Consider the following 9,507-nt stretch of genomic DNA (forward strand, 5'->3'; position numbering starts at 1 on the left):
CAGCCTTGAGGTCTCTCATGATAGCAGGTGGTTAAATAGAAATTCGCTGATCAGCTGACCCTGTAGGAGCAAACGTATGCCAAAAATGTACGCAGAATGAGCTTTTCAGTGAAGAGCAGCCAGGCAAATTTTAGCTAGTTTTACTTGTAACTGGGGTTGGAAACTCTTTTCAGGATCAGTACTGGGCTCAAAACATGCAGCCCTGAGGTCTCTCATGATAGCAGGTGGTTAAATAGAAATTCGCTGCTCAGCTGACCCTGTAGGAGCAACCGTATGCCAAAAATGTAAGCAGAATGAGCTTTTCAGTGAATAGCAGCCAGGCACATTTTGGCTAGTTTTACTTGTCAGGATCAGTACTGGGCTCAAAACATGCAGCCCTGAGGTCTCTCATGATAGCAGGTGGTTAAGTAGAAATTTGCCACTTGGCTGACCCAGCAGGAGCAAACGTATTCCAAAAATGTACGCAGAATGAGCTTTTTAGTGAAGAGCAGCCACGCACATTTTAGCTAGTTTTCCTTGTAAGTGGAGTTGGAAACGCTTTTCAGGATCAGTACTGGGCTCAAAACATGCAGCCCTGAGGTCTCTCATGATAGCAGGTGGTTAAATAGAAATTCGCTGCTCAGCTGACCCGGCAGGAGCAAATGTATGCCAAAAATGTACGCAGAATGAGCTTTTCAGTGAAAAGCAGCCAGGCAAATTTTAGCTAGTTTTACTTGTAAGTGGAGTTGGAAACGCTTTTCAGGCTCAGTACTCGGCTCAAAACATGCAGCCTTAAGGTCTCTCATGATAGCAGGTGGTTAAGTAGAAATTTGCCACTTGGCTGACCCAGCAGGAGCAAACATATGCCAAAAATGTACACAGAATGAGCTTTTCAGTGAATAGCAGCCAGGCACATTTTAGCTAGTTTTCCTGTTAAGTGGGGTTGGAAACGCTTTTCAGGATCAGTACTCGGCTCAAAACATGCAGCCCTGAGGTCTCTCATGATAGCAGGTGGTTAAATAGAAATTCGCTGCTCAGCTGACCCTGTAGGAGCAACCGTATGCCAAAAATGTAAGCAGAATGAGCTTTTCAGTGAATAGCAGCCAGGCACATTTTAGCTAGTTTTACTTGTAAGTGGGGTTGGAAACGCTTTTCAGGATCAGTACTGGGCTCAAAACATGCAGCCCTGAGGTCTCTCATGATACCAGGTGGTTAAATAGAAATTCGCTGCTCAGCTGACCCTGTAGGAGCAACCGTATGCTAAAAATGTAAGCAGAATGAGCTTTTCAGTGAAAAGCAGACAGGCACATTTTAGCTAGTTTTAATTGTAAGTGAGGTTGGAAACGCTTTTCGGGCTCAGTACTGGGCTAAAAACATGCAGCCCTGAGGTCTCTCATGATAGCAGGTGGTTAAATAGAAATTCGCTGCTCAGCTGACCCTGTAGGAGCAACCGTGTGCCAAAAATGTAAGCAGAATGAGCTTTTCAGTGAATAGCAGCCAGGCACATTTTAGCTAGTTTTACTTGTAAGTGGAGTTGGAAACGCTTTTCAGGATCAGTACTGGGCTCAAAACATGCAGCCCTGAGGTCTCTCATGATAGCAGGTGGTTAAATAGAAATTCGCTGCTCAGCTGACCCTGTAGGAGCAAACGTATGCCAAAAATGTAAGCAGAATGAGCTTTTCAGTGAATAGCAGCCAGGCACATTTTAGCTAGTTTTACTTGTAACTGGGGTTGGAAACTCTTTTCAGGATCAGTACTGGGCTCAAAACATGCAGCCCTGAGGTCTCTCATGATAGCAGGTGGTTAAATAGAAATTCGCTGCTCAGCTGACCCTGTAGGAGCAACCGTATGCCAAAAATGTAAGCAGAATGAGCTTTTCAGTGAAAAGCAGCCAGGCACATTTTAGCTAGTTTTACTTGTAAGTGAGGTTGGAAACGCTTTTCGGGCTCAGTACTGGGCTCACAACATGCAGCCTTGAGGTCTCTCATGATAGCAGGTGGTTAAATAGAAATTCGCTGATCAGCTGACCCTGTAGGAGCAAACGTATGCCAAAAATTTACGCAGAATGAGCTTTTCAGTGAAGAGCAGCCAGGCAAATTTTAGCTAGTTTTACTTGTAAGTGGAGTTGGAAACTCTTTTCAGGCTCAGTACTGGGCTCAAAACATGCAGCCTTGAGGTCTCTCATGATAGCAGGTGGTTAAATAGAAATTCGCTGCTAGGCTGACCCTGTAGGAGCAAACGTATGCCAAAAATGTAAGCAGAATGAGCTTTTCAGTGAATAGCAGCCAGGCACATTTTAGCTAGTTTTACTTGTAAGTGGGGTTTGAAACTCTTTTCAGGATCAGTACTGGGCTCAAAACATGCAGCCCTGAGGTCTCTCATGATAGCAGGTGGTTAAGTAGAAATTTGCCACTTGGCTGACCCAGCAGGAGCAAACGTATTCCAAAAATGTACGCAGAATGAGCTTTTTAGTGAAGAGCAGCCACGCACATTTTAGCTAGTTTTCCTTGTAAGTGGAGTTGGAAACGCTTTTCAGGATCAGTACTGGGCTCAAAACATGCAGCCCTGAGGTCTCTCATGATAGCAGGTGGTTAAATAGAAATTCGCTGCTCAGCTGACCCGGCAGGAGCAAATGTATGCCAAAAATGTACGCAGAATGAGCTTTTCAGTGAAGAGCAGCCAGGCAAATTTTAGCTAGTTTTACTTGTAAGTGGAGTTGGAAACGCTTTTCAGGCTCAGTACTCGGCTCAAAACATGCAGCCTTAAGGTCTCTCATGATAGCAGGTGGTTAAGTAGAAATTTGCCACTTGGCTGACCCAGCAGGAGCAAACATATGCCAAAAATGTACACAGAATGAGCTTTTCAGTGAATAGCAGCCAGGCACATTTTAGCTAGTTTTCCTGTTAAGTGGGGTTGGAAACGCTTTTCAGGATCAGTACTCGGCTCAAAACATGCAGCCCTGAGGTCTCTCATGATAGCAGGTGGTTAAATAGAAATTCGCTGCTCAGCTGACCCTGTAGGAGCAACCGTATGCCAAAAATGTAAGCAGAATGAGCTTTTCAGTGAATAGCAGCCAGGCACATTTTAGCTAGTTTTACTTGTAAGTGGGGTTGGAAACGCTTTTCAGGATCAGTACTGGGCTCAAAACATGCAGCCCTGAGGTCTCTCATGATAGCAGGTGGTTAAATAGAAATTCGCTGCTCAGCTGACCCTGTAGGAGCAACCGTATGCTAAAAATGTAAGCAGAATGAGCTTTTCAGTGAAAAGCAGACAGGCACATTTTAGCTAGTTTTAATTGTAAGTGAGGTTGGAAACGCTTTTCGGGCTCAGTACTGGGCTAAAAACATGCAGCCCTGAGGTCTCTCATGATAGCAGGTGGTTAAATAGAAATTCGCTGCTCAGCTGACCCTGTAGGAGCAACCGTGTGCCAAAAATGTAAGCAGAATGAGCTTTTCAGTGAATAGCAGCCAGGCACATTTTAGCTAGTTTTACTTGTAAGTGGAGTTGGAAACGCTTTTCAGGATCAGTACTGGGCTCAAAACATGCAGCCCTGAGGTCTCTCATGATAGCAGGTGGTTAAATAGAAATTCGCTGCTCAGCTGACCCTGTAGGAGCAAACGTATGCCAAAAATGTAAGCAGAATGAGCTTTTCAGTGAATAGCAGCCAGGCACATTTTAGCTAGTTTTACTTGTAACTGGGGTTGGAAACTCTTTTCAGGATCAGTACTGGGCTCAAAACATGCAGCCCTGAGGTCTCTCATGATAGCAGGTGGTTAAATAGAAAGTCGCTGCTCAGCTGACCCTGTAGGAGCAACCGTATGCTAAAAATGTAAGCAGAATGAGCTTTTCAGTGAAAAGCAGACAGGCACATTTTAGCTAGTTTTAATTGTAAGTGAGGTTGGAAACGCTTTTCGGGCTCAGTACTGGGCTCAAAACATGCAGCCTTGAGGTCTCTCATGATAGCAGGTGGTTAAATAGAAATTCGCTGATCAGCTGACCCTGTAGGAGCAAACGTATGCCAAAAATGTACGCAGAATGAGCTTTTCAGTGAAGAGCAGCCAGGCAAATTTTAGCTAGTTTTACTTGTAACTGGGGTTGGAAACTCTTTTCAGGATCAGTACTGGGCTCAAAACATGCAGCCCTGAGGTCTCTCATGATAGCAGGTGGTTAAATAGAAATTCGCTGCTCAGCTGACCCTGTAGGAGCAACCGTATGCCAAAAATGTAAGCAGAATGACCTTTTCAGTGAATAGCAGCCAGGCACATTTTGGCTAGTTTTACTTGTAAGTGGGGTTGGAAACGCTTTTCAGGATCAGTACTGGGCTAAAAACATGCAGCCCTGAGGTCTCTCATGATAGCAGGTGGTTAAATAGAAATTCGCTGCTCAGCTGACCCTGTAGGAGCAACCGTGTGCCAAAAATGTAAGCAGAATGAGCTTTTTAGTGAAGAGCAGCCACGCACATTTTAGCTAGTTTTCCTTGTAAGTGGAGTTGGAAACGCTTTTCAGGATCAGTACTGGGCTCAAAACATGCAGCCCTGAGGTCTCTCATGATAGCAGGTGGTTAAATAGAAATTCGCTGCTCAGCTGACCCGGCAGGAGCAAATGTATGCCAAAAATGTACGCAGAATGAGCTTTTCAGTGAAAAGCAGCCAGGCAAATTTTAGCTAGTTTTAATTGTAAGTGAGGTTGGAAACGCTTTTCGGGCTCAGTACTGGGCTCAAAACATGCAGCCTTGAGGTCTCTCATGATAGCAGGTGGTTAAATAGAAATTCGCTGATCAGCTGACCCTGTAGGAGCAAACGTATGCCAAAAATGTACGCAGAATGAGCTTTTCAGTGAAGAGCAGCCAGGCAAATTTTAGCTAGTTTTACTTGTAACTGGGGTTGGAAACTCTTTTCAGGATCAGTACTGGGCTCAAAACATGCAGCCCTGAGGTCTCTCATGATAGCAGGTGGTTAAATAGAAATTCGCTGATCAGCTGACCCTGTAGGAGCAAACGTATGCCAAAAATGTACGCAGAATGAGCTTTTCAGTGAAGAGCAGCCAGGCAAATTTTAGCTAGTTTTACTTGTAACTGGGGTTGGAAACTCTTTTCAGGCTCAGTACTGGGCTCAAAACATGCAGCCTTGAGGTCTCTCATGATAGCAGGTGGTTAAATAGAAATTCGCTGCTAGGCTGACCCTGTAGGAGCAAACGTATGCCAAAAATGTAAGCAGAATGAGCTTTTCAGTGAATAGCAGCCAGGCACATTTTAGCTAGTTTTACTTGTAAGTGGGGTTTGAAACTCTTTTCAGGATCAGTACTGGGCTCAAAACATGCAGCCCTGAGGTCTCTCATGATAGCAGGTGGTTAAGTAGAAATTTGCCACTTGGCTGACCCAGCAGGAGCAAACGTATTCCAAAAATGTACGCAGAATGAGCTTTTTAGTGAAGAGCAGCCACGCACATTTTAGCTAGTTTTCCTTGTAAGTGGAGTTGGAAACGCTTTTCAGGATCAGTACTGGGCTCAAAACATGCAGCCCTGAGGTCTCTCATGATAGCAGGTGGTTAAATAGAAATTCGCTGCTCAGCTGACCCGGCAGGAGCAAATGTATGCCAAAAATGTACGCAGAATGAGCTTTTCAGTGAAGAGCAGCCAGGCAAATTTTAGCTAGTTTTACTTGTAAGTGGAGTTGGAAACGCTTTTCAGGCTCAGTACTCGGCTCAAAACATGCAGCCTTAAGGTCTCTCATGATAGCAGGTGGTTAAGTAGAAATTTGCCACTTGGCTGACCCAGCAGGAGCAAACATATGCCAAAAATGTACACAGAATGAGCTTTTCAGTGAATAGCAGCCAGGCACATTTTAGCTAGTTTTCCTGTTAAGTGGGGTTGGAAACGCTTTTCAGGATCAGTACTCGGCTCAAAACATGCAGCCCTGAGGTCTCTCATGATAGCAGGTGGTTAAATAGAAATTCGCTGCTCAGCTGACCCTGTAGGAGCAACCGTATGCCAAAAATGTAAGCAGAATGAGCTTTTCAGTGAATAGCAGCCAGGCACATTTTAGCTAGTTTTACTTGTAAGTGGGGTTGGAAACGCTTTTCAGGATCAGTACTGGGCTCAAAACATGCAGCCCTGAGGTCTCTCATGATAGCAGGTGGTTAAATAGAAATTCGCTGCTCAGCTGACCCTGTAGGAGCAACCGTATGCTAAAAATGTAAGCAGAATGAGCTTTTCAGTGAAAAGCAGACAGGCACATTTTAGCTAGTTTTAATTGTAAGTGAGGTTGGAAACGCTTTTCGGGCTCAGTACTGGGCTAAAAACATGCAGCCCTGAGGTCTCTCATGATAGCAGGTGGTTAAATAGAAATTCGCTGCTCAGCTGACCCTGTAGGAGCAACCGTGTGCCAAAAATGTAAGCAGAATGAGCTTTTCAGTGAATAGCAGCCAGGCACATTTTAGCTAGTTTTACTTGTAAGTGGAGTTGGAAACGCTTTTCAGGATCAGTACTGGGCTCAAAACATGCAGCCCTGAGGTCTCTCATGATAGCAGGTGGTTAAATAGAAATTCGCTGCTCAGCTGACCCTGTAGGAGCAAACGTATGCCAAAAATGTAAGCAGAATGAGCTTTTCAGTGAATAGCAGCCAGGCACATTTTAGCTAGTTTTACTTGTAACTGGGGTTGGAAACTCTTTTCAGGATCAGTACTGGGCTCAAAACATGCAGCCCTGAGGTCTCTCATGATAGCAGGTGGTTAAATAGAAATTCGCTGCTCAGCTGACCCTGTAGGAGCAACCGTATGCTAAAAATGTAAGCAGAATGAGCTTTTCAGTGAAAAGCAGACAGGCACATTTTAGCTAGTTTTAATTGTAAGTGAGGTTGGAAACGCTTTTCGGGCTCAGTACTGGGCTCAAAACATGCAGCCTTGAGGTCTCTCATGATAGCAGGTGGTTAAATAGAAATTCGCTGATCAGCTGACCCTGTAGGAGCAAACGTATGCCAAAAATGTACGCAGAATGAGCTTTTCAGTGAAGAGCAGCCAGGCAAATTTTAGCTAGTTTTACTTGTAACTGGGGTTGGAAACTCTTTTCAGGATCAGTACTGGGCTCAAAACATGCAGCCCTGAGGTCTCTCATGATAGCAGGTGGTTAAATAGAAATTCGCTGCTCAGCTGACCCTGTAGGAGCAACCGTATGCCAAAAATGTAAGCAGAATGACCTTTTCAGTGAATAGCAGCCAGGCACATTTTGGCTAGTTTTACTTGTAAGTGGGGTTGGAAACGCTTTTCAGGATCAGTACTGGGCTAAAAACATGCAGCCCTGAGGTCTCTCATGATAGCAGGTGGTTAAATAGAAATTCGCTGCTCAGCTGACCCTGTAGGAGCAACCGTGTGCCAAAAATGTAAGCAGAATGAGCTTTTTAGTGAAGAGCAGCCACGCACATTTTAGCTAGTTTTCCTTGTAAGTGGAGTTGGAAACGCTTTTCAGGATCAGTACTGGGCTCAAAACATGCAGCCCTGAGGTCTCTCATGATAGCAGGTGGTTAAATAGAAATTCGCTGCTCAGCTGACCCGGCAGGAGCAAATGTATGCCAAAAATGTACGCAGAATGAGCTTTTCAGTGAAAAGCAGCCAGGCAAATTTTAGCTAGTTTTAATTGTAAGTGAGGTTGGAAACGCTTTTCGGGCTCAGTACTGGGCTCAAAACATGCAGCCTTGAGGTCTCTCATGATAGCAGGTGGTTAAATAGAAATTCGCTGATCAGCTGACCCTGTAGGAGCAAACGTATGCCAAAAATGTACGCAGAATGAGCTTTTCAGTGAAGAGCAGCCAGGCAAATTTTAGCTAGTTTTACTTGTAACTGGGGTTGGAAACTCTTTTCAGGATCAGTACTGGGCTCAAAACATGCAGCCCTGAGGTCTCTCATGATAGCAGGTGGTTAAATAGAAATTCGCTGCTCAGCTGACCCTGTAGGAGCAACCGTATGCCAAAAATGTAAGCAGAATGAGCTTTTCAGTGAATAGCAGCCAGGCACATTTTGGCTAGTTTTACTTGTAAGTGGGGTTTGAAACTCTTTTCAGGATCAGTACTGGGCTCAAAACATGCAGCCCTGAGGTCTCTCATGATAGCAGGTGGTTAAGTAGAAATTTGCCACTTGGCTGACCCAGCAGGAGCAAACGTATTCCAAAAATGTACGCAGAATGAGCTTTTTAGTGAAGAGCAGCCACGCACATTTTAGCTAGTTTTCCTTGTAAGTGGAGTTGGAAACGCTTTTCAGGATCAGTACTGGGCTCAAAACATGCAGCCCTGAGGTCTCTCATGATAGCAGGTGGTTAAATAGAAATTCGCTGCTCAGCTGACCCGGCAGGAGCAAATGTATGCCAAAAATGTACGCAGAATGAGCTTTTCAGTGAAAAGCAGCCAGGCAAATTTTAGCTAGTTTTACTTGTAAGTGGAGTTGGAAACGCTTTTCAGGCTCAGTACTCGGCTCAAAACATGCAGCCTTAAGGTCTCTCATGATAGCAGGTGGTTAAGTAGAAATTTGCCACTTGGCTGACCCAGCAGGAGCAAACATATGCCAAAAATGTACACAGAATGAGCTTTTCAGTGAATAGCAGCCAGGCACATTTTAGCTAGTTTTCCTGTTAAGTGGGGTTGGAAACGCTTTTCAGGATCAGTACTCGGCTCGAAACATGCAGCCCTGAGGTCTCTCATGATAGCAGGTGGTTAAATAGAAATTCGCTGCTCAGCTGACCCTGTAGGAGCAACCGTATGCCAAAAATGTAAGCAGAATGAGCTTTTCAGTGAATAGCAGCCAGGCACATTTTAGCTAGTTTTACTTGTAAGTGGGGTTGGAAACGCTTTTCAGGATCAGTACTGGGCTCAAAACATGCAGCCCTGAGGTCTCTCATGATAGCAGGTGGTTAAATAGAAATTCGCTGCTCAGCTGACCCTGTAGGAGCAACCGTATGCTAAAAATGTAAGCAGAATGAGCTTTTCAGTGAAAAGCAGACAGGCACATTTTAGCTAGTTTTAATTGTAAGTGAGGTTGGAAACGCTTTTCGGGCTCAGTACTGGGCTAAAAACATGCAGCCCTGAGGTCTCTCATGATAGCAGGTGGTTAAATAGAAATTCGCTGCTCAGCTGACCCTGTAGGAGCAACCGTGTGCCAAAAATGTAAGCAGAATGAGCTTTTCAGTGAATAGCAGCCAGGCACATTTTAGCTAGTTTTACTTGTAAGTGGAGTTGGAAACGCTTTTCAGGATCAGTACTGGGCTCAAAACATGCAGCCCTGAGGTCTCTCATGATAGCAGGTGGTTAAATAGAAATTCGCTGCTCAGCTGACCCTGTAGGAGCAAACGTATGCCAAAAATGTAAGCAGAATGAGCTTTTCAGTGAATAGCAGCCAGGCACATTTTAGCTAGTTTTACTTGTAACTGGGGTTGGAAACTCTTTTCAGGATCAGTACTGGGCTCAAAACATGCAGCCCTGAGGTCTCTCATGATAGCAGGTGGTTAAATAGAAATTCGCTGCTCAGCTGACCCTGTAGGAGCAAC

This window comes from Lissotriton vulgaris, unplaced genomic scaffold (genome assembly GCF_964263255.1).
Source record: "Lissotriton vulgaris unplaced genomic scaffold, aLisVul1.2 SCAFFOLD_170, whole genome shotgun sequence".
Classification (NCBI taxonomy): Eukaryota; Metazoa; Chordata; class Amphibia; order Caudata; family Salamandridae; genus Lissotriton; species Lissotriton vulgaris.